At 45.2% G+C, this 25,921-nt stretch overlaps 1 protein-coding gene across 2 annotated transcripts in view; it reads right to left on the bottom strand.

The window, feature by feature from the left end:
• Positions 1-7,576, bottom strand: part of LOC141055794 (uncharacterized) — an 80,774-nt gene extending 73,198 nt beyond the window's left edge. Inside the window, exon 1 of one of the 2 annotated variants that reach the window (XM_073552506.1) lies at positions 7,519-7,576. The gene's annotated coding sequence lies outside the window, so the exon portion shown is untranslated. Of the gene's footprint in view, positions 1-38; positions 169-7,518 lie in introns of those variants that run through there. The other variant, XM_073552505.1, reaches the window with a different exon arrangement.
• Positions 7,577-25,921: the final 18,345 nt, after the last annotated feature.

Raw genomic sequence — 25,921 nt, 5'->3', positions numbered from 1 at the left:
ACGTCCGCGCCTGCCCAGTCCGCTATCACCAGACTGACCCCGGGAAATCTCCGCTCAGGTCTATGTCCAATATCTATATGTATAGGTGAAGAAGAGCGACCCCGAAGATTAAAGAACCAAAACAGGGAGCGGAAATGGTGAAAACCGGACAATGACGAGAAGGAAAAGTGACCCTATATCTATGTGAGCTCCAGCACCTACCTCCACCCGCAGAGCCGCACTCCACATATATGGCTGCTCTGTGCGCACAGGACCTGGGATGAGGTCACAGGAGGGGAGGAGTCAGGGGTCACATGATCAGGGGCCTCAGTGTATGCAGGACTCTGCTGTGCTGGTTGTCATGGTGCTGGATGAGGGGAAGTTTCTGTGTGGGGTCAGGAGGGGTTTACAGGGGGGATGTAGCAGAGCCGCGTGTGTACGAGGTGTACGGAGCAGAGCCGTGTGTGTACGAGGTGTACGGAGCAGAGCTGCGTGTGTACGAGGTGTACGGAGCCGTGTGTGTACGGGGTGTACGGAGCGGAGCCGTGTGTGTACGAGGTGTACGGAGCGGAGCCGTGTGTGTACGAGGTGTACGGAGCGGAGCCGTGTGTGTACGAGGTGTACGGAGCAGAGCCGTGTGTGTACGAGGTGTACGGAGCAGAGCCGTGTGTGTACGAGGTGTACGGAGCAGAGCCATGTGTGTACGAGGTGTACGGAGCGGAGCCGTGTGTACGAGGTGTACGGAGCGGAGCCGTGTGTGTACGAGGTGTACGGAGCAGAGCCGTGTGTATGAGGTGTACGGAGCGGAGCCGTGTGTGTACGAGGTGTACGGAGAGGAGCCGTGTGTGTGTACGAGGTGTACGGAGCAGAGCCGTGTGTGTACAAGGTGTACGGAGCGGAGCCGTGTGTGTACAAGGTGTACGGAGCAGAGCCATGTGTGTACGAGGTGTACGGAGCGGAGCCGTGTGTGTACGAGGTGTGCGGAGCGGAGCTGTTTGTGTACGAGGGGTACGGAGCAGAGCCGTGTGTGTACGAGGTGTACAGAGCGGAGCCGTGTGTGTACGAGGTGTACGGAGCAGAGCCGTGTGTATAAGGTGTACGGAGCGGAGCCGTGTGTGTACGAGGTGTACGGAGCGGAGCCGTGTGTGTGTACGAGGTGTACGGAGCAGAGCCGTGTGTGTACAAGGTGTACGGAGCGGAGCCGTGTGTGTACAAGGTGTACGGAGCAGAGCCATGTGTGTACGAGGTGTACGGAGCGGAGCCGTGTGTGTAAGGAGCGGAGCTGTGTGTACGAGGCGTACAGAGCGTAGCTGTGTGTGTATGACGTGTACGAAGTGGAGCTGTATGTGTACAATGCGGAGCTGTGTGTATGAGGTGTATGGAACGGAGCTGGTGTGTGTACAAGAGGAGCCGTGTGTATTCAACGTGTACGGAGCGGAGCCGTGTGTGTACTAAATGTACAGAGCAGAGCCGTGTGTGTATGGGGTGTACAGAGAAGAGCCATGTGTATACAGAAGCAGAGCTGTGTGTGTACGGAGTGGAGCCATGAGTGTACTATGCGTATGGAGAGGAGCCGTGTGAGGTGTACTAAGAAAGGATGTGTGTATGGAGCGGAGCTGTGTGTGTACAATGTGTACGGAGCAGAGCTGTGCATGTATGAACTGTACCGAGCAGAGCCGTGTGCATATCCAAATGTGTAAGTACATAATATACACAAACAGGACAGTGCACAGTATATAGATATACAGTATACGGTAGCTTGCAAAAGTATTCACCCCCTTGGCGTTTTGCTACTGCTACCTCGCAACCTGGAATTTTACTTTTATTTTGTGCTTTTACATCAGTTCATTTAAAGAACATGTCTATGACTGTGAACATTTGTACATTTGTTTTTTTCTTTTTCTTGTGAAGCAAACAACAAATAGGATATAATAACTGAAAACTTCAGTGTGCATAACTATTCACCCCCCTAAAATCAGTACTTTGTGGAACCTCTTTTTTTACAGTGGCAAGTCTTTTTGGATAACTTTCTATGAGCTTTCCACATCTTGCCACTAGGATTTTAGCCCATTCCTCAAGGCAAAACTGCTCCAGCTCCTTCAAGTTAGACAGTTTCCTCTGGTGAACAGCAATCTTCAAGTCTGATCACAGATTCTCAATTGCATTAAAGTCTGGTCTTTGACTCAGACACTCCAAAATATTTACACATTTCCCCTTAAATCAAGTGTTGCTTTAGCAGTATGCTGTGGGTCATTGTCTTGTTGGAAGGTGATCCTCCATCCCAGTCTCAAATCACTGACAGACTAAAACAGGTTATGCTCAAGAATAACCCTGTATTTCGCACCATCCATCTTCCCCTCGACTGGGACCATTTTACATGTCCCTGCTGCCAAAATTGATCCTCACAGCAAAATTCTGCCACCATGTTTCACTGTGGGGATGGTCTTCTTAGGATGATGAGCTGTGTTGGTTTGGTGCCAGACATAGTGTTTACCATGGTGGCCAAAAATATCAATTTTGGTCTCATCTAACCACATCACCTTCCTCCACACATTTAAGCAGTTTCTTTTGGCAAAGTTTTGGTGGGCAATCCTCTCTTGACAGGTTGGTTGTGGTGCCATGTTCTTTTCATTTGTTGATAATGGATTTGATGGTGCTACGGAGAATCTCTAGGGATTGGGATTTTTTTATTATAACCAAGCCCTGATTTGTACTTCTCAATCACTTTGTCCCTGACTTGTTTGGAGATCTCTTTGGTCTTCATGGTATTGTTTGGTTAGTGGTTAGATATTGGAGAACCCGAATGGTAAAGATTGGGTTCCGTACCGCACACCTATTATCCATGCACGGACCCCAAACATGGAATTCTCCTGCAAGTCTGTGTTACTGTCCGAGTTTGGAAGCCAGAACAAAGCTTGTTGAAAGGCAGCAGTGCAGTAAATCACCAAGCTTTCCTGTTTGGGCACTATCGACTCAGTCACAGCCATGTCAAGTACTGGCATGGCTGTGACTTGCCGGCGCACTCTGTTTAAAAAAGAAAAAGACACATGGGGGTTTTGTCTATTTTTGATAAGTAACACAGGCAAAGCTGACAGCTGCAGGCTGCAGCCCCCGGCTGTCAACTTTATATTGGCTGATTATCAAAAATAGAGGGGTTCCCATGCGATTTTTTTTTTTAAATTATTTAAATAATTCTAAAAAATGACGTGGGGTCTTCCTCAGTTTTGATAACCAGCCAAGCTAAAGGGGACAGCTGGGGGCTGGTATTCTCAGACTGGGAGGGGACCATGGATATTGGCCATCCCTAGTCTAAAAGTAGCAGCCCGCAACCGTCCCAGAAATGGAGCATCCATTCATTATTTCCATCCGTTATTTTTTGTGTTGTTCCAATACACACAAAAGAAATAAACATGGGTATAATAAAAAAAAAAAGTGAAATTGCAATAATTTTCTGGGAGAAATATTTCATTTTCTGGAACAATTTCAAGGGCGCCAACACTTTTGGCCATGACTATATGTACAGAACAATGCACTGTGTATTAATATACACATAGTATAGAATACATACATACTGGACAGTGCACTGTATATAGATGGATACATATAGTATAGACCATTTACATACAGGGCATTTCTTCTTCAGCATAAGGCTAGGTTCACATCGCGATAGTGCCATCCGTTTAACGGATCCGTTAAACAGATGTGCTAATGCTGATGTCCAAAATCTATTTTTTTGTACGATTTTTTGTACACATTCGCTAATGCATAGTAGCATTTGTAATAGAGGTCTATGCATAGCGAACACGTCCGTTCGCTGTGCATTAGACCTAACGTACCCAAAAACGCGGTAGACCGCGTTCGAGGGTGCGTCACAAAGTAACGCATTATCGCTAACGCATGCCGATTTTGACATGCGACTTAGGATGGCTGGCAATGGGTGCGTTAACGGATCCGTTACATTGCGTTAGTGCCGCTTTGTAACGGATCCGTTAAACGGATGGTACCTAACGCGATGCAAACCCAGCCTAAGGCAACATGACATCTTCTAGTATTGTGATATATTCAAAGTGATCCATGGTGCCAACTCCATAGTATGAGAAACATCCCCAAACCATTCTGCTTGCACCTTCATGTTTTACAGTCTTCACAGTGTTTTGTGGCTTGAACTCACTGTTTATGGGTCGTCCGTCTCACAAACTGTCTGTGGCCTTTGACCCAATAAGAACCATCTTGCTGTTATCTGTCCACAAAATGTTACACCACTTATCTTTAGGCCGGTCAATGAATTCTTTGGTAAACTGTAACCTTTTCAATATGTCTTTTTTTTCAGCAATGGTTCTTTATGACGGTTTTTACAAATAGTTTAGCTTCATGTAGGCTTCTGATGGTTGTAGGACTCACTGATGACTGAAGATGTTCTTTGATCTCCCTTCTCCCTAGGGCTGCTCATTGGATGTTTCTTTGCCATTCTTCTGATTCTATGATCTATGTGGATGGAGGAACGTTTCTTTTCCTACCATGTGTTTCGGATTTTGTTTGTCAGTTTAACAGGGAATCTGTCACCTATTTTTTCGACTATAAGCTACGGCCACCGCCATCAGGGGCTTATCTACCGCATTCTGTAATGCTGTAGATAAGTTGCTGATGTAACCTGAAAGAGAAGAAAAATGAGTTATATTATACTCACCCAGGGGCGGTCCGGGTCCGGAGGGTGTCGTTGTCCGGCGCCTCCCATCTTCTAGCGATGATGTCCTCTTCTTTGCTTCCCGTCGCGGCTCCGGCGCAGGCGCACTGCTCTGCCCTGTTGAGGGCAGGGCAGAGTACTGCAGTGCGCAGGCGCCGGGAAAGGTCAGAGAGGTCCGGCGCCTGTCCACTGCAGTACTCTGCTCTACCCTCAACAGGGCAGAGCAGTGCGCCTGTGCCGGAGCCGCGACGGGAAACAAAGAAGAGGACATCATCACTAGAAGATGGGAGGCGCTGGACCGGACCGCGACACCCATCGGACCCGGACCAGACTCAGACCGCCCCTGGGTGAGTATAATGTAACTAATTTTTCTTCTCTTTCAGGTTACATTGGGGGCTTATCTACAGCATTACAGAATGCTGTAGATAAGCCCCTGATGGCGGTGGCCGCATCTTATAGTCGAAAAAATAGGTGACAGATTCCCTTTAAAGTACTGGAAATCTTTTCAGCTTAGCAGCTAATTATTGTCTGCACTGCTTTATGTTTTCCTCTTTCCAATCAACTTGTTGATTAAAGTTCTTTCTACTTCAGTACTATGGTTCATTTTACTCACTGAGCAAGGGCTAAAACCAGCAGGTACATTTGCAACCCTCCTTCTTTAAATAGGGGGCTAAAATTGACACCTGTTTCTTCACAGAATGAATGACCTCACTAATTGAACTACATGATGCTATTAATTAAATGAGTAAATTATATCCAATTAGCCCATTACTCACCTACACCTGGTCATTAATTTTTTCCCACGGTGTATGATATATTCTGCCAAAAACAGTAGTTAAATACATTACTGATGTTAGACTGCTATTATTTTGCACATAACTGTACATGCTTTCACAATCAATAAGTCACACTGGCATACTCTTTCAGTTTCAGGAGGCAGTAATCCAGTCGCCAATTTTTGGAAATAGGGAGGTGTGCCAGTACTTATGAAAGTGAAGGTAGCCATATTGTACCAGGGTAACATTTCCCCAGTGAAGTTCACCAAACAGAAAAAAGAGGAAGGTCCCCAAAAAGTTATGTTCCAAAAGGGAAATACAAAAGAACACGTATCAATATGACACCTGCCCCGAGAAGCTTTGCATGTTTGTAAAGGATTGCGTAAAAAATACAATACTTCCAGAGATTATTAATTATATTTTTCCATTTCCTCTGATTAGCCTGCCACCTAATTGTAGCCTAATTCTACTCTACTACCCATTAAACTCCAAATAAAACTACCATCTCACAATGCCCCTAGAACAATTCCTTGTGGGGTGTAGTTTGTAGAAGGGTGCTTTTTGGGAGGTTTCTGATACTCTGTGTCATGAGATGTAGTGCAGAGATCCAGAATCGTAGGCAAAATCATTAGGCAAGAGGGTAGTTAGAAATCAATCAGGCGTCAATAACAGGAGATTCACTAATACAGCAGAATACCTCCTTCAAACCACATATCCAAGCCCTTTCCACTTCCTGATGACTTCAACTCAAAAAATATTTCACGGATCCTTACATTTCTCAACCAAGAATCTGAAAAAACCCTAGTCATCTCCCGCCTTGACTACTGCAACCTCCTGCACTGTGACCTCCCCTCTAACACTCTCGCACCCCTCCAATCTATTCTAAACTCTGCTGCCCGACTAATTCACCCGTCCCCCTGCTATTCCCCTGCCTCTCCCATCTGTCAATCTCTGCACTGGCTCCCCAAAGACTCAAGTTCAAAACCCTAACCATGGCTTACAAAGCCATCCACAACCTGTGTCCTCCATACATCTGTGACCTCGTCTCCTGGTACTTACCAGCACGCAACTTCCGATCCTCATAAGCTCTCCTTCGCTACTCCCCTCTTATCTCCTCTTCCCACAATCGCATACACAATTTCTCCCGCGCATCACCCCTATGCTGGAACTCTCTACCATAATATATTAGACTCTCGTCTACCATGGAAACCTTCAAATGGAACCCGAAGACCTACCTCTTCCGACAAGCCTACAACCTGCAATAACCACTGATCGACCAAGCCACTGCACGACCAGCTCTACCCTCACCCATTCCTTGTAGATTGTGAGCCTTCGTGGGCAGGGTCCTCTCTCCTCTTGTACCCATCATGACTTATATTGTTTAAGATTACTTTATGTATACCCCTCTTCACATGTAAAGCGTCATGGAATAAATGGTGCTATAATAATAAATAATAATAATAAGCAGAACCAGTAGCAAGGTTAGAAGCAAAGCTATAACTGGTAGCCATGAACTAACTCCGGATTGTTGTGACAGGGTCACTGGCACAGTATATGAGGGGAGATATGGGTCACTACACATGTTGGTGTCAGTGGTATGAAACCAGGATATTTTTCCTCCAGCACACTAAGTGTTTGGGTATGTGCACACGTAGTTTTTAGTCTCTGCGGATTTTGTAGAGAAAACCGCAGGAAATCCGCAGGACAAAGTGCTGCGGTTTTTCTGCGGTTTATCTGCGGATTATCTGCGTTTTTTCTGCGGTTTTGCCCTGCGGTTTTACACCTCATAATGGATGAGGTGTAAAACCGCAGCGTTTCTGCACCAAACAATTGACATGCTGCGGATTGTAAACCGCAGCAAAACCGCGCGGAAAAAAACGCAGCATGTGCACAGCTTTTTTTAATTTCCATAGGAAATAAAGGTACTGTACAACGCAGCAAAATCTGCTGCGTTTCTGCAGAGCCGGAAACGCAGCAGAATCCGCAGCGTGTGCACATACCCTTTGGAGAGTTAAAGTTAGCTGCATACATGGGCTGGTTTTATGTGAGCACTCATAGAGTGGGAGGGAGTGTGCTCACCATATCTCAACCTGCAGGCACCTGGCAATGTCCTCTGCTCCTCCTTGGAGCTATGTGGGAGTACTTCCTCTCCCAAGACACCACACAGACTGTCTCACATGTCCAGGTATTTAACCAGAACCATGTGATGATCACATGATTGTGATATCACCGCAGGTAATGTTAGTACACATGCCAGTGTCGGCTGCAGGAAGAGATATTTTTCCATCAATATGGCCAGGTGAAGGCTTATTTTTTGCGGGACGAGTTATACTATTTAACGACACCATTGGTATTACCATGTTGTGTACTAGAAACGGGAAAAAAATTTCAAGAGTGGTGAAATTGCAAAAAAAAGTGCAATAGCAAAACATTTTTTTGGATTTTTTTAACCATGTTCACAAAATGCTAAAACTGAACTGCCATTATGATTCTCCGGTTCATTACGAGTTTGTAGATACCAAACATGTATAGATTGGATTTTGTTTTCACCATGTAAATACAAAAACAAAGTTTGATAAAAAAGAAAAAAATTATAAAAATTGCGTCACTTTCCGAGACCCGTAGTGTCTCCATTTTTCGTAATCTCGGGTTGGGTGAGGGCTTATTTTTTGTGTGCAAAGCTGACGTTTTTAATGATACCTTTTTGATGTAGATACAATCTTTTGATCTCCCGTTATTGCATTTTAACGCAATGTTGTGATGACCCAAAGAAAAGTAGTTCTGGTGTTTTGACTTTTTTTTTCGCTACGCCGTTTACCGATCAAATTAACTAATTTTATAACTTGATTGATTCTGAATGCGGCGATACCAAATGTGTATATATATATTTTTTTTGTCTTATTTTGAATGGGGGGTGATTTGAACTTTTATATTTTTTTATTTTTAAAAACTTTTTTTTACTTTTCACTTGCTTCAATAGTCTCCATGGGAGACTAGAAGCTGTGATAACCCGATTGCCTGTTACACACAGGCAATTATCAGATCGCCGGTGTGTAGCAGAAATGCTCAGTTGCTATGAGCGCCGACCACCGGGCATCGTTCATAGCAATCGGGATATGATAACCATAGAGGTCTGCTGGAGACCTCTGGTTGTCATGCCAACCCATTCGTGACCCACAATCATGTGACGGGGTCACCGACGGGTGGTATTAGTGACACGCGATCAAATTAAATGCCGCTATCAGAGATTGACAGTAGCATTTAACGAGTTAACAGCCACGAGTGGATCGCAAAACCACCTGTGACTGTTAGAGGCATGTCAGCTGTTCAAAACAGCTGACGTGCCAGGAAAGATCAAAGAGAGAGACATGACATGCGCTGTACATGTATGGCGCATATCATGAGGGGATTAAAATAGCATCAATTTTGGTGGTTTAGTAATCCATAGGCTAGTAAAAAAAAATTGGGAAAAGTGAATTGGTACCTAAAAACTAGGTTTTGTAAATATTCTTTCAAAATATTAACCACATAAGGCCCTAAGCCTGTGTTTACCTGAATGACCAGGCCGAATTTTACAATTCTGACCAGTGTCACTTTATGCGGTAATAACTCTGGAATGCTTCAACGGCTCCCACTGATTCTGAGTTTTTCATGACGTATTGCATTTCATGATAGTGGTAAAATTTCTCTGATAGGACTTCTGTTTATTTGTGAAAAAATGGAAATTTGTTAAAAATTTTGAAAATGTCGCAATTTTGCTAACTTTTCATTTATATGCCCTTAAATTAGAGTTATATCACACAAAATAATTACTAAGTAACATTTCTCACACGTCTACTTCACATCAACACAATTTTTGAAATATAATTTTTTTTTTTATTAGGAAGTTAGAAGGGTTGAAAGTTGACCAGCGATTTTTCATTCTGTAAACAAGATTTACAAAACCACTTTTTTTTATTTTAGGGACCACATTACATTTGCAGTGACTTTGAGGGGTGTATATGACAGAAAATACCCCAAAGTGATACCATTCTAAAAACACCACTCTAGGTACTCTCATAACCACATTCAAGAAGTTAATTAGCTGGTCAGGTGCTTCACAGTAATTTTTGGAATGTGGAAGGAAAAAATGAACATTTAACTTTTTTTCTCAAAATTTTTTTGTTCACAAGGATAACAGGAAAAATGGACCCCAGAATTTGTTGTACAATTTCTTCCGAGCATGCTGATACTCATCATGTTGGGCAAAACCACTGTTTGGACACATGGCAGGACTCGAGAGGGAAGGAGCGCCATTTGACTTTTTGAATGCTTAATTTGGTGGAATAATTAGCGGACACCATGTCACGTTTGGAGAGCCCCTGATGTGCCTAAACAGTGGAAACCCTCCATAAGTGACACCATGTTTTTTCTGCCCATTGATGTGCAGCAAGACATTTCTTAAGTGCTGTTCCAGCTATGGCCATTAGATGTCATAGTTGCCCTTCTCTTTTCCTATTCTTGGATGTAAAATCCTTTCCCTTTAATTGTTGTTCTGTTCAGAACCGCCCCTTCGGGTTCCGGGCTGAAGCTTGTAGCCATTTTCTCCCAGATCTCTGAGCTTCTCACATGCGTCCAGCTCTCTGCAAAATCACTGCTCCTATCAAGCGGATTCCGGTGAGGGTTTAATGCAGTTATGTGTTTTGCAAATGCATCTGTGTAAGCTAGCCATAATGCTGCCCCCCATGATATTTGCAATGTATTTTCAGCTCCTTGTAATGCTCTTGCTCTGCATGTAGTTATATGCATTTCTGTTCATGGTAGTGCAATGCTAGCAGCCTAAGTTTGTTTAGATATCTTTTCACTCAATTGTGTGTCGTAGTACTCAGCCTCTGTAATAATGCCTGCTACTGATTTGACAGCACTCTGTAATAATGCCTGCTACTGATATATTAGCACTCTGCATCATTGCCTTTACCTATGTAATAGCACCCTGCATTATTGCTGTGTTGTTATCTGCCAGTACTGATGTATTGTACTGTCTGTTTCTTTATAGTTTTTGCCCAATCTCATTCACAATTGTGTTCACCAATCTCCTCCACTATATCATCCGTTATCATCTACCATTGTTGTTCACATCATCTTAATAAATATAGACTTAAGCACCCATACTGTCTTTTTATTGAGAGTGACTGAAGGGTTTTAGCTGTATGCTGGAATCCACACTGCGCCATATGTGGAACAAGGCAGAACAGTAAAAACAGAACCGCCGGTCGCCGGCGGTGATTACACAGGCTGTAAGGGACTACTATCACCCAGATTGCACCGCACACGGGTATTACAGCAGCTGCCATACAGCCGCAGGGAACAAAAGTCCAGGGCCCAGTAAGAACAGATTAGCTGCCTTTAGTGAAACTGGTAGCCGGTCGCAGGCTGCAGTTGATTAGACTGTACAGGACTGCTAACACCTACACTGTTTCGCATACGGGTATCACAGCAACTGCCATACAGCCGCAGAACGAGAGTGCAGTCCACCAACAAGTGCTACACCATTCCTGTCATGCAGAAGCCCGCCACGCATAGACTGTTTCCCACCAATATACTCAGCAGTACACAGCTAAACGCACAATGTCTCCAAACAGCCAATCCTCACTCAAAATGAGGTCATGAGCAAGCTCTAGTAGGTCGTTAATAGCAGAGCTCGCCGCTGTCGCTCGTGCTGAAGCCGAAGCAGCCAAAGTAAGATCCTCCTTCATCAAACGAGAGATGCATCTAAAACTGAGACAAGCAGAGCACGAGGCAGTAAGGTATGTCTGCAGGCAGAGCAAGAAGCCAAAGCTGCACGTTTGCAGGCAGAGCAAGAGGCTGAGAGTGCACGCCTGTGAGCGTCTCTAGAAAAACTTGCAGCAGATAAAGAGACAGCAGCTGCAGTAGCCAAGGCAGAGTGTTGTGAGTTCATTTTCCCCTTCACCATTGAGGTCTGATGAACTCCCTCTTCTGGTGAAGGAAGGTAGTGAGGCTGATTACAAAGCACCTGAGCAGAATGATGATGACTGGGTGACTGGGATTGCTGACTGGATATAAGGCAGCCGACGCCCTTCTGCCTTGCGGGTGATTAATCTGAGGGATTCTTGGAGACCAGTCAGATTCCTGCTCCTCAAAAGCTAAGTTTTCTGCTCTACTTTTTGCATTTGTGTTTTGGTTTTGTTTTGCCTTGTTTTTCTGGATTTCTGCCTTTCCCTGCTGGGTGAGCTGAATTCCTTTTTGCTCTGTCTTCAGATAATACCTGAGTACTGATATAGTCTTTTTGAAGCCTAGCGTCTTCAGGGCTTTTTTCACTATCAGTCTGCTGGCTCTTGTTTTTGAGAGGGTTTTGGCGGATTGCAGAGAGAAGCTTTTCTATTCTGTCCTATTTAGTTAGCTTGGGCCCCATCATTTGCTCAGCCTATCTTTCTATCTGTGTGAGTGTTTTTTCATCTTGCTTCACCGTCATTATATGTTGGGGGCTGCCTATTGCTTTGGGGTCTGCTCTGGGGCAGTTTAGATTTCCCTTACTGTCTTTAGGCTATGTAGTTCTCTGGCTGTGATCGAGGGGTCTAGGGCACCGTAGGAACCCCCCACGGCTACTGCTAGTTGTTGTTGTTAGGTTCAGGGGTCTGCAATCCGATAGCTGCCAACTTCTCTGGTTTTCTGAACTTAGCTAGTATTTCTGTTTTTGCCTCCTACGGTGACTCATTCATAACAGAATCACCCGCCATACCGCAGATCCTAGGGTACTCAATAGCAGGAAAGAATTGTAAAAAAAAAAAAAAAAAAAAAAAGGTGTGTATATTTTTTCCTCTATATCTCTGAGGCCGTAGGGGGAATCTTTTTTTCTCTCAATGGAGATAAAGCAATTGTCTGGTCATGTGGAGCAGCTCGCTGTGGAAGTGCGGGGAATTTCCGCCTACCTTGCTCATTCACATGCTGCTGAACCAAAGATCCCTACTCCTGATGTGTTTTTTGGGGATCGGTCTTTTCACAGTCTTTTACTAGGCATTGCTCCTACCAGCCAGTTTCCTACTCCACACTGATGAGGGGCAATACCCCGAAACAGCTGTCTGTGGGTGGATACCATGTTTTGGCATAGGTGGTTTTCTTCATTGGAGACTGCCCTTCCCATGGTTGTTCCTTCCCGGGGAAAGACCTGGCTGGTCATTGCTTGCGTTGAGAAACATGTGATGGTGTCTCCGCGGCTTCTGTTTTGCATGTTTTGCATATTTCCCATAAGGGATGGGGGCAGTGCTCTAGAATCACTGCATTGAGAAACACGTGATGGTGTCTCCGCAGTGTTGAATGTTGATCTCCATGAGTTCATTCATCCTCATTTTTCATAGGGCACCGTAGGAACCCCCCACGGCTACTGCTAGTTGTTGTTGCTAGGTTCAGGGGTCTGCAATCCGATAGCTGCCAACTTCTCTGGTTTTCTGGACTTAGCTAGTATATCTGTTTTTGCCTCCTACGGTGACTCATTCATAACAGAATCACCCGCCATACCGCAGATCCTAGGGTACTCAATAGCAGGAAAGAATTGTAAAAAAAAAAAAAAAAAAGTGTGTATATTTTTTCCTCTATATCTCTGAGGCCGTAGGGGGAATCTTTTTTTCTCTCAATGGAGATAAAGCAATTGTCTGATCGTGTGGAGCAGCTCGCTGCGGAAGTGCGGGGAATTTCCGCCTACCTTGCTCATTCACATGCTGCTGAACCAAAGATCCCTACTCCTGATGTGTTTTTTGGGGATCGGTCTAAATTTTTGAATTTCAAAAATAATTGTAAATTATTTTTTGCCTTGAAGCCTAACTCGTCATGGAGCTCATCTCTTTGCTGCGTGGTGATCCCCAGGATTGGGCGTTTTCTTTGAAACCAGATGATCCCATTCTGACTAATGTGAACACATTTTTGCAAGCCTTGGGGTTGTTGTATGACGAACCTAATGCTATTGATCAGGCTGAAAAGACCCTGTTGGCATTGAGCCAGGGTCGAGATTCTGCAGAATTGTACTGTCAAAAATTCCGAAAGTGGGCGGTCCTTACTACCTGGAATGATAATGCCTTGGCTGCTCTCTTTTGGAAGGGTTTGTCAGAAGCCGTAAAAGATACTATGGTGGGATTTCCTGTTCCCTCTGGTCTTGACGATTCTATGTCATTAGCCATTCAGGTTGATCGGTGTTTACGTGAACGCAGGACTGCACGAGAGGTGTTGCCACCTGTTGAACAAGTGTCTGAACCTATGCAATGTGAAAGAGTTTTGTCCAGGGAGCAACGTCAGGAGTTCAGAAGGCGTAATAAGCTGTGTTTTTTTTGTGGAGATGCCTCGCATATTATTTCTGTCTGTCCTAAACGAGAGAAACGTTTTGCACACACGTTTTCTGTGGGTGGTGTTCAACCTAAGTTTCTTCTGGCAATTACTCTGATCTGCTCCCTGTCCACATTTTCCGCCAAGGCTTTTGTGGATTCGGGAGCAGCCCTGAATCTAATGGACTTGGATTTTGCTAAACGTTGTGGATTTCCGATGACACCTCTGCGGACGCCTATCCCTTTGAGGAGGATTGATGCTACTCCTTTGGTGAAAAATAAACCTCAGTTTTGGACCCAGGTGGTAATGCGGGTCGCCCCAGACCATCAAGAAAATTGCAGATTTTTGGTGTTGCATAATTTGCATGATACCATTGTTCTGGGGTTTCCCTGGTTGCAAATTCATAATCCAGTTTTGGATTGGAAATCTGTGTCTGTGGTGAGTTGAGGTTGTGCCCTTAGTGAGGCTCCGTTTTTTTCCACCTCTCCTCAGTCGCATGATGTTCCTGACTATTTGTTGGACTTTTATGATGTATTTAGTGAGAATGAGTCTGCGTCTTTGCCTCCTCAAAGGAGTTATGACTGTGCAATTGAACTGAGCCCGGGGTGTAAATTTCCTAAGGGTCGGCTCTTCAATTTATCTGTACCCGAGCACGAGGCTATGCGATCCTATATTAAGGAGGCGTTGGAGAAGGGTCATATTAGACCATCTTCTTCACCCTTAGGTGCCGTTTTTTTTTTCGTGGCCAAAAAGGATGGTTCATTAAGGCCTTGTATTGATTATTGTGCCCTCAACAAAATTACTATTAAATATCAGTATCCATTACCCCTGATTTCGGATCTATTCTCCAGAGTTAAAGATGCTTGCTGGTTTACCAAGCTTGACCTCAGGGGGCGTATAATCTTATCCGCATTAAGCATGGGGATGAATGGAAGATGGCGTTTAATACTCCGGAGGGACATTTTGAGTACCTGGTGATGCCTTTTGGGCTCACTAATGCCCCTTCTGTCTTCCAGTGCTTCATGAACGACACTTTCCGAGACTTTGTGGATAAATTTTTGATTATCTATCTGGATGATATTTTGATCTTCTCCAAGGATTGGGATTCTTATGTGTAACATGTTCAGACTGTGTTCCGGATCTTGAGGGAGAATTCCCTGTATGTCAAAGGATCGAAATGCCTTTTTGGGGTACAGAGGATTTCATTTTTGGGATTTATTTTGTCTCCGTCAACTATTGAAATGGACCCGGCCAAGGTACAGGCCATTTATGATTGGGTTCAGCCCACTTCTTTGAAGGCCCTCCAGAAGTTTTTGGGTTTTGCTAATTTTTATCGGAAATTTATAGCAAAATTTTCTAGTATTGCCAAGCCATTGACTGATCTGACTAAGAAGGGTGCTGATGTGTTGAATTGGTCTCCGGAGGCTGTTTCTTCCTTTCAGGAGCTGAAGCGAAGATTCACTTCTGCCCCGGTTTTGCGGCAACCTGATGTCTCACTCCCGTTCCAGGTAGAGGTGGACGCTTCTGAGATGCAGGAGCTGTTTTGTCCCAAAAGGATCCTGTAACATCTAAAATGAATCCCTGTGCTTTCTTTTCCCGAAAGTTCTCTCCATCTGAACGTAACTATGATGTGGGAAATCGGGAACTGTTAGCCATGAAATGGGCATTTGAGGAGTGGAGACATTGGTTGGAGGGAGCTAAACACCAAGTCGTGGTCCTCACTGACCACAAGAATTTGATTTACCTGGAGTCGGCCAAACGCTTGATCCCTAGACAGGCTGGGTGGGCATTGTTTTTACGCGTTTTGATTTTGTGGTCTCTTTTCTTCCTGGCACTAAGAATGTCAAGGCAGACGCCCTCTCTAGGAGCTTCTTTGCTGATTCTCCTGTGGTGACCAAGCCTGCTACCATCTTAGGCGAAGGGGTAGTTCTTTCTGCCATCTCGCCCGATTTGAGACGTGCTCTGGAAGAGTTCCGGGAGGACAAACCTGAGCGTTGTCCCAGTGGAAAGTTGTATGTTCCTGACCAGTGGAAGAAGAGAGTGATGTCTGAAGTTCATTGCTCTGCATTGGCTTGTCATCCAGGTATTTTTGGTACTAGAGATCTGGTGAGTCGGTCTTCTGGGTGGCCCGCCTTGTCTCGTGATGTCAGGAATTTTGTGCAGTCCTATGTGACTTGCTCCTGGTCTAAACCTTGTTCTCGCTCTAGTGGGTTGTTGATGCCTTTGCCGGTCCCCAGGAGGCCATGGACCCATATTTCAATGGATTTCATCTCTGATATGCCTGTCTCTCAGAGAATGACTGTTATTTGGGTGATTTGTGATAGGTTCTCTAAGATGGTTCATCTTGTACCACTCCCTTTGTGTCTAGATTTTGGAGGACTTTCTGTTCCAAGCTGGGAATTCAGTTGTTCTTCTCCTCTGCTTTTCACTCTCAGACCAATGGGCAGACAGAGAGAACAAACCAGACCTTGGAGTCGTATTTGAGATGTTTTATTTCCGCTGATCAGGATGATTGGGTTTCATTTTTGCCCTTGGCCGAATTTGCTTTAAATAATAGAGCTAGTTCTGCTACTTTGATGTCACCTTTTTTTGTAACTTTGGGTTTCATCCTCGATTTTCTTCAGGGCAGGTGGAGCCTTCTGCCTGCCCAGGTGTTGACACTGTGGTGGAGAGAATGCACCAGATCTGGGACCAAGTGGTGGATAAGTTATCTCTCTCCCAGGAAAAGGCCCAGCGGTTTTCCAACCGCCATAGGACCATTGGTCCCCAGTTTGGGGTTGGTGATATGGTTTGGTTATCATCAAAAAATATCACTATGAAGGTGGCTTCTCCTAAGTTTAAGCCTAGATTTATTGGACCTTACAAGATTTTGGAGATTATTAATCCGGTCTCTTTTCGTTTGGCTCTTCATGTCACATTTAAAATTCAGAATGTGTTTCATAAGTCCTTGTTGAAGAGGTTTGTTGAACCAGTTGTTCCTGGGGTGGCACCTCCGGACCCTGTATTAGTTGAAGGTAACATGGAACATGAGGTAGAGAAGATACTGGATTCCTGTCTGGCTAGACGGAGACTCCAGTATTTGGTTAAGTGGAAGGGTTATGGTCAGGAGGATAATTCCTGGGTCTCTGCCTCTGATATTCATGCCAAAAGATTGGTGCGTGCCTTTCATCGGGCTCACCCTGATCGCCCTGGTGGCGTGGATGAGGGTTCGGTGACTCCTCCTCAAGGGGGAGGTACTGTTGTGAGTTCATTTTCCCCTTCACCATTGAGGTCTGATGAACTCCCTCTTCTGGTGAAGGAAGGTAGTGAGGCTGATTACAAAGCACCTGAGCAGAATGATGATGACTGGGTGACTGGGATTGCTGACTGGATATAAGGTAGCCGACACCCTTCTGCCTTGCGGGTGATTACTTTGAGGGATTCTTGGAGACCAGTCTGATTCCTGCTCCTCAAAAGCTAAGTTTTCTGCTCTACTTTTTGCATTTGTGTTTTGGTTTTGCCTTGTTTTTCTGGATTTCTGCCTTTCCCTGCTGGGTGAGCTGAATTCCTTTTTGCTCTGTCTTCAGATAATACCTGAGTACTGATATAGTCTTTTTGAAGCCTAGCGTCTTCAGGGCTTTTTTCCCTATCAGTCTGTTGGCTCTTGTTTTTGAGAGGGTTTTTGCGGATAGCAGACAGCAGCTTTTCTATTCTGTCCTATTTAGTTAGCTTGGGCCCCATCATTTGCTCAGCCTATCTTTCTATCTGTGTGAGTGTTTTTTCATCTTGCTTCACCGTCATTATATGTTGGGTGCTGCCTATTGCTTTGGGGTCTGCTCTGGGGCAATTTAGATTTCCCTTTCTGTCTTTAGGCTATGTAGTTCTCCGGTTGTGATCGAGGGGTCTAGGGCACAGTAGGAACCCCCCACGGCTACTGCTAGTTGTTGTTAGGTTCAGAGGTCGGCAATCCGAAAGCTGCCAACTTCTCTGGTTTTCTGGACTTAGCTAGTATTTCTGTTTTTGCCTCCTACGGTGACTCATTCATAACAGCAGAGTATTTGGAAGCTATGAAGGATCCTGATTATGAGAGATGCAGCAACATTCTCGGACCAGATCTAGAGCAGCAAGATACAGCGCAGCGCATCGCAGAGTACATCCGGCAACATGCTGATGTGAATGACAGCCCTGACGCACTACATCGATCCGCCTATCCCGATTACCAGCAAGCCAACCCCGAACTTCACTACCATAGACGAGGAGATGTCCAGCACAGAGATGTCGACCTCAGCTACCGTTCCATTGAGCAGAAGGTACAGCTCCCATCCCACCTTAAAGAGCCACCTTCTTCACCGAGAAGGTACTGCACAGACTATCCGGAGTCAGAAGCATCTTACAAGCATGGTGATACACCACACACTAGACATGAATATAACACACTGGCTCGCGCCATTACTGACAGCCATCATGGACTTTGCAAAGTTCTTTGCCCGCCGAGAACTGGTTACAAAAGGGCTTGTAAAGTTCACTGACAAACCCAAGAACTATAGGTCATGGCGAGCCTCGTTCCGGAATGCCATCCATGGTCTGGATCTTTCTTGTAGTGAGGAGTTAGATCTCCTAGTAAAGTGGCTTGGAAGTGAGTCAGTCGAGCATGCCAAAAGACTAAGAGACATTAATATAAAGCATCCACGCACAGGTCTACGTAAAGCGTGGGAAAGACTTGATGATTGCTATGGGACAGTAGAAGTAATAGAGAATGGTTTATATAAAAGAATTGATGATTATCCTAAGATAGGACCTAAAGGTTATCAAAAGCTTAGAGATTTGAGCGATTTATTGATAGAGTTACAGGTTGCCCAGGAGGAAGGAGATTTGCCCGAATTGGCATTCTTAGACACTGCTAGGGGTGTCAATCTGATAAAACAAAAACTTCCTTACAATCTACAAGAAATGTGGGTTACATGTGGTTCACAGTATAAACAAAATCATAATGTACCATTTCTTCCATTCGCGGTATTTGCTGATTTTGTCATCCAACAAGCTAGGATCAGAAATGACCCTAGTTTTGACTTCACTCTGTCATGTTCCACTGCCCTTGGTGTCAAATCCAGTAGGACACCCGTAGTCCACAAAACTAACATTGTTTAAACAGGCCCTCCTCACAATGTGAATAAACCCCTTCCAGACGAGAACAAGCCTCAGGATGTCAGTAAACAGTGTCCTCTACACAAGAAACCACATCCTCTACTGAAATGCAGAGCCTTCAGGGAGAAGTCTTTGGAGGATTGCAAAGGTTTCCTTAAGGAGAACAACATCTGCTTCAAATGTTGTGCCACAACCTCTCACTTCACCAGGAACTGTGAAGCTAGCGTGAAATGTGCAGAATGCAGCAGCACAGATCACAATACAGCCTTGCACCCTGGATCACCTCCACGAGTGTTGTCGCAAGCAGAGGAGCACGATGGGAAGCAGAAGGACACTGACGAAGACATCCCTGAGGTCAGCTCTAAATGTACAGAGATCTGTAAGGGACTCACAGGAGGAAGGTCCTGTTCAAAAATCTGCCTTGTCCGAGACTATCCCTAGCCAGGTCCATCTTCTTTGACAACTTCAGCATTGTAGGCCCTGGTTCTCCCTACACCCTGAGGACATGTTCAGGTACCGCTGAGACGGTGGGGAGAAAAGCAACTGGATACAAGGTGGAGTCCATAGATGGCCAAACCTGCTTATTGCTACCGACCATACCTTAGTTGGATCCAGAAGCTCCAATAGCTCTACTCCTGGGAAGTGATATACTACGAGTCCACAAGACTAGAGAATGTATAATCGGCTCCAGGAATGCTCTGTTCGCACAGAGGCTCGACCTTGGATGGGTCATTATAGGACACTTCTGTCTAGGAGGAGCACACAAGCCAGCCTCAGTCAACAGTATGCTTACCAGCACACTAGAGAATGGATGTCTGTCTCTCTTCCGGCCATGTCACAATAGTCTGCTGGTAAAGGAATTGCCAAACAGCACTCCCCTACCTTGCCCTTTCTCAGTACCTACCAATGAAGACCACACCTGTGAAGGTGAACAAGACCATATGGGATGTATGGTCTTCCACAGGACAAAGAAGGATGACAAGGTAGCGATGTCCATAGAAGATAGGATGTTCCTGGACATCATGGATAGACAAACAGTCAAAGACGAATCAAACAGTTGGGTCGCACCTTTACCATTTCAGCCTCAGAGAAGGCGCCTACCTAACAGAGAACTGGTCTACAGCTGATTCATTTACCTCAAGCACAAGCTTCACAAGTCACTTGAGACAAAGGTACACTTCTTTACCTTCATGGGAAGATATTCCAAAACAACCACGCAGAGATTGCACCTGCACTTTGGCCCTTAGAGGAGTGTTGGTACCTGCCCATCTTCGGAGTATACCATCTTAAGAAGCCAGGTCAAATACGAGTGGCATTCGACTCAAGCGCCAAATGCAAAGATGTTTCATTGAATTATTATTTTTATTTATTATTATAGTGCCATTTATTCCGTGGCGCTTTACTTGTGAGGAGGGGTATACATAATACATACAAGTACAGTAATCTTAAACAATGCAAGTCACGACTGGTACAGGATGAGAGAGGACCCTGCCCGCGAGGGCTCACAATCTACAATGGGATGGGTGAGGATACAGTAGGCGAGGGTAGAGCTGGTCGTGCAGCGGTTTGGTGGATCGGTGGTTACTGCAAGTTGTAGGCTTGTCGGAAGAGATAGGTCTTCAATTTCTTTTTGAAGGTTTCCATGGTAGGCAAGAGTCTGATATGTTGTTGTAGAGAGTTCCAGAGGAGAGGGGATGCACGGGAGAAATCTTGTATGCGTTTGTGGGAAGAGGAGATAAGATGGGAGTACAGAAGGAGATCTTGTGAGGATCAGAGGTTTCATGCAGGTAAGTACCGGGAGACTAGGTCACAGATGTACGGAGGCCTCAGGTTGTGGATGGCTTTGTATGTCATGGTTAGTGTTTTGAACTGGAGTCTTTGGGTAATGAGGAGCCAGTGCAGGGATTGACAGAGGGGAGAGGCCGGGGAATAGCGGGGGGACAGGTGGATTAGTCGGGCAGCAGAGTTAAGAATAGATTGGAGGGATGCGAGAGTGTTAGAGGGGAGGCCACAGAGCAGGAGGTTGCAGTAATCAAGGCGGGAGATGATGAGGGCATGGACTAGGGTTTTCGCAGATTCTTGGTTGAGGAATGTACGGATCCGTGAAATATTTTTGAGTTGAAGTCGGCAGGAAGCAGAAAGGGCTTGGATATGTGGTTTGAGAGATCAGTATCAAGGATAACCCCGAGGCAGCGAGCTTGTGGGACTGGAGAGAGTGGGCAGCCATTTACTTTAATGGATAGGTCCGTTGGGGGGGTCACGTGAGATGGGCGAAAGATGATTAATTCTGTTTTGTCCATATTAAGTTTTAGAAATCTAGCGGAGAATGATGAAATAGCAGACAGACATTGAGGGATTCTGTTTAGTAGGGAGGTGATATCTGGTCCAGATATGTTGATCTGTGTGTCATCAGCATAGAGATGATACTGTAAGCCATGAGATTCTATGAGCTGTCCGAGGCCGAAGGTGTAAACGGAGAAGAGCAGTGGCCCTAGGACTGAACCTTGCGGGACTCTGATGGATAGGGGGCGCGATGAGGAGGTGGTGTGCAAATGGGAGACGGTGAATGTCCGGTCTGCTAGGTATGACGCAATCCAAGATAGGGCCAAGTCTATGATACCAAGAGATGAGAGGGTCTGTAGTAATAGGGAATGGTCCACTTTGTCAAAGGCAGATGACAGGTCCAGGAGGAGGACAGAGTAGTGTCGCTTGGCCTTGGCGGCTAGTAGGTCATTGGTGACCTTAGTTAGGGCAGTTTCAGTGGAGTGGTGTGGCCAGGAGCCGGATTGCAAGTGGTCAAGGAGGGAGCAAGAAGAGAGGTGGGAGGATAGTTCAAGATGGACGTGTTGTTCCAGTAGTTTTGAGACATAGGGGAGAAGTGATATAGGGCGATAGCTAGATACAGAGGATGGGTCAAGAGAGGGCTTTATGAGGATAGGTGTGATTGAGGCATGTTTAAAGCTTGAGGGGAAAACACCAGTTGTTAGTGATAGGTTGAAGAGATGGGTTAGGGTTGGGATGAAGACTGTGGTGAGGTTTGGGATGAAATGGGATGGGATCGGGTCAAGTGCACAGGTAGTGAGATGTGATCTTGAGAGTAGAGTGGAGAGTCGATCTTCTGTAATGGTGGAGAAGTTGGTTTTGGGGGAGGAGGGCAGGGCAGGTAGGAGGAAGGGCACTGGGGTTTGTTGACCAAAACTGTCTCTGATGTTATCAATCTTCTTGAAAAATGAGGCAAAGTCTTCAGCTGAGATGAGTGGAGAGGGAGGAGGTGCTGGGGGTGGAGGAGAGAATTGCAGGTGTTGGATAACTGTTTAGGGTTGTGAGACAGGGAGGATATGAGAGATGAGAAGTAGGTTTGTTTTGCTGCAGCGAGTGTGGCCTTGAAAGTAGTGAGGGACTGTTTGAATGTGATGAAGTCCTCATTAGAGTGGGATTTTTTCCATCTCCGCTCAGCAGCCCTGGAAGCCCACCTCAGTTCTTTGGTCATGAAGAGGAGGATGAATGAACTCATGGAGATCAACATCTAGAATCACTGTGTTGAGAAACACGTGATGGTGTCTCCGCAGTGTCGGATGTTGATCTCCATGAGTTCATTCATCCTCCTCTTCATAGTCTTTTTACTAGGCATTGCTCCTACCAGCCAGTTTCCTACTCCACACTGATGAGGGGCAATACCCCGAAACAGCTGTATGTGGATGGATACCATGTTTTGGCATAGGTGGTTTCCTTCATTGGAGACTGCCCTTCCTGTGGTTGTTCCTTCCCGGGCAAAGACCTGGCTGGTCATTGCTTGCGTTGAGAAACATGTGATGGTGTCTCCGCGGCTTCTGTTTTGCATGTTTCAGTTCTTTGGTCAGACTGGTGTGCCAGGGCTGTCTGTTGATTTTGCGAGTTTTGGTATGTTTGAGAGGGGCAACTGATTCCAAAGCTACAGCTATTATGGTGTTATATAGAGCAGCAGCAGCATCCGCATTGTGTAGGGAACTTATGTCCTACTGTCGGGTCCAGACCTCAACAGACTTCTGGAAGCACTACTCTCTTTCTGCAGAGATACGGTGGCATTTATGGCTGACATACAACAGATGTTCGTCTGTTTTCTTGTTAAAGGGAATCTTTCACCCTTTTTTTCGGCTTGCAGCTGCCGGCATAGACATCGGGGGCTTATCTACAGCATTCTGTAATGCTGTAGATAAGACTCCGATGTAACCTGAAAGATAAGAAAAATACGTTATATTATACTCACCGGGGTGGGTGGTCCGGTGGGTGTTGCGGTCCGGTCCGACGCCTCGCTTCTTCATGCGATGACGTCCTCTTCTCCCATCCTGTAGTGGCTAAAGCGCAAGCGCACTGCTCTGCCCTGTTGAGGGCAGAGCAGAATTCTGCAGTGCGCAGGCGCCAAGAGCTCCACTCGGAGAATTCAATGATAAGGACCTCTTTAGACGCAAATGGAGGCAAGTACAAAGCGTGTACAATGTCTTCTGGGACAGATGGAAGAAGCAATGCCTCTCCACTCTGCAAACCAGGACAAAGTGGCAAAAAGACCACCCAAACATCCAACCAGGCGGTTTGGTACTTTTCAAAGGCACTCAGTCACATCGAAACGAGTGGCCACTTGGCCTAGTCACCAAGCCTCTTCCCAGCAAGGATGGGAAGTGCGCAAAGTTGAGGTCAAAGTGTGCAAACTTAGGGAGAACAAACTGTTCCTCAGGCCAGTTACTGAACTTGTACTGTTATTATCCACCCAAAAAAACAAATAGTGGCATCCGCTGATGCCAAGCGGGGAGTGCTCTGCCTATTCATGTGCGGCAAGACATTTCTTAAGTGCTGTTCCAGCTATGGCCATTAGATGTCATAGTTGCCCTTCTCTTTTCCTATTCATGGATGTAAAATCTTTTCTGTTATGATTAGGTCACCGAGGAGGATAGCTGGGGAATAAGCTAGGCAACCGGAAAACCAGAATGGTTGGTAACTAAGCGGATTGCAGACCCCTAAAACTAACAACACAACTAGAATTAGCCGTGGGACATACCTACCATGCCGTAGACACCTCGGCACAGCCAAAGAGTTAACTAAGCCTAAAGCAAGAAAGGGGAAAGCTAAATTGCCCTGGAGTAGAGCCCCAAAGGAATAGATAGCCCCCAAACATATATTGCCAGTGAGACAAGTTGCGGCACAAACACAGGTAGAAAATAGAGTAAGCAAATGATAGGGCCCAAACGGTCTACATAGAACAGGACAGGAAAGATGCTATCTGCAATCATGCAAAAAACCCTAAGAAAAATCCAAAACGTCTGATATGCAAAAATACTGAGGCCAGATGACCTCTCCTCCACTAGATCAGCATTCTGGTGTGAACTGGAAGCAAAACAAAAGATACTGATATAACGGGACTAGCAATACTGAACAGACTGACATAAGCTGTGGCATATGGAACGAGATCCAGCACTGGTCCCAGCAGGAACAATGCTGAACCCACACAGCAAAGCAGAAAGCAGAGAAAGGCAAAAACTGGATCAAATGCAAAAAGATTCCAGCCAACAAATAACTTATCTGAACGATGCAGGACCAAGCAGGGGGCAACCGGACTTCAAAATGCACAGGAAGAAAACCAAATCACCAGCAACAACTGAGGGAAGCTTGCTGACTTAAATCTTCCCAGTCTGTAACACCTGATCTCCAATCATCCTCTTCAGGTGATTGACTTATGTCAACCCGACCAGCTCCATTACCCACAGCAACCACCAGAGGGAGCCCAAACTCAGAAGTCAGATCAAAAGTGTTCACAACACCTTTCCCTTTAATTGTTGTTCTGTTCAGAACTGCCCCTTCAGGTTCCCGGGCTGAAGCTTGTAGCCATTTTCTCTCAGATCTTTGAGCTTCTCACATGCGTCCAGTTCTCTGTAAAATCATTGCTCCTATCAAACGGATTCCGGTGAGGGTTTAATGCAGTTATGTGTTTTTGCAAATGCATCTGTGTAAGCTGGCCATAATGCTGCCCCCCATGATATTTGCAATGTATTTTCAGCTCCTTGTAATGCTCTTGTGCTGCATGTAGTTATATGCATTTCTGTTCATAGTAGTGCAATGCTAGCAACCTGTTTGTTTAGATATCTTTTCACTGCATTGTGTTGTTGTACTCAGCCTCAGTAACAATGCCTGCTACTGGCTACTGATATATTAGCACTCTGTATCATTGCCTTTACCTATGTAAAAGCACCCTGCATTATTGCTGTGTTGTTATCTGCCAGTACTGATGTATTGTACTGTTTCTTTATAGTTTTTACCCGATCTCAACCACAAATATGTTCACCGATCTCCTCCACTATACCATCCTTTATCATCTACCATTGTTGTTCACATCATCTTAATAAATATAGACTTAAGCACCCATACAGTCTTTTTACCGAGAGTGGATGAAGGGTTTAGCCGTATGCTGGATTCCACACAGCGTCATACATAGAAGAAGGCAGAACAATGTTGAAAACAAGACAGTGAGACTGGAGGAATGGAGGGCTGATTTTCCTAGAATAGTTTGCAGACTCCATATACAGAACCTCTAAGTGCTAGAAGAGCAGATTCTCCCCTCAAGTAACCCCATTTTGGAAATTAGACCATATTGGAAATTTATGTACAGGTGTAGTGATGATTTTGACTCCACGGCTGTTTTCCAGAATCAAACAGCAGCGGTTGTTGCTGAGTGAAATTTGCAAACTGTAGTTGACCAGTATACTGTAGTGAGCAGTACATTTGTGCACATCTCATGTTTCTGCAGACACACACCTGCAAATGGAAAAAAAATGAAAAAATCAACAGCGGGTGAAGAATTGGTTTTATTTTTTTTACACAATTCCTGATGTGGTTATAAGCGATTAGGCGATTTTATTCTTCGGGTCAGATTCGATTACAGCAATATCAGATTTATATACTTTTATTTGTTTGGCTGCTGTCACACGTTTTTTATTTCACAACTCCATATTTTTAGAGATATAATTTTTCCATATTTCTGCTGACAGAGTCATGTGATGGCTTGTTACTTGTGGAT

This window comes from Dendrobates tinctorius, unplaced genomic scaffold (assembly GCF_039654945.1).
Source record: "Dendrobates tinctorius isolate UK_male_01 unplaced genomic scaffold, ASM3965494v1 ptg000192l, whole genome shotgun sequence".
In the NCBI taxonomy this organism is placed as follows: Eukaryota; Metazoa; Chordata; class Amphibia; order Anura; family Dendrobatidae; genus Dendrobates; species Dendrobates tinctorius.
This window is presented reverse-complemented; position numbering and strand designations above follow the sequence as displayed.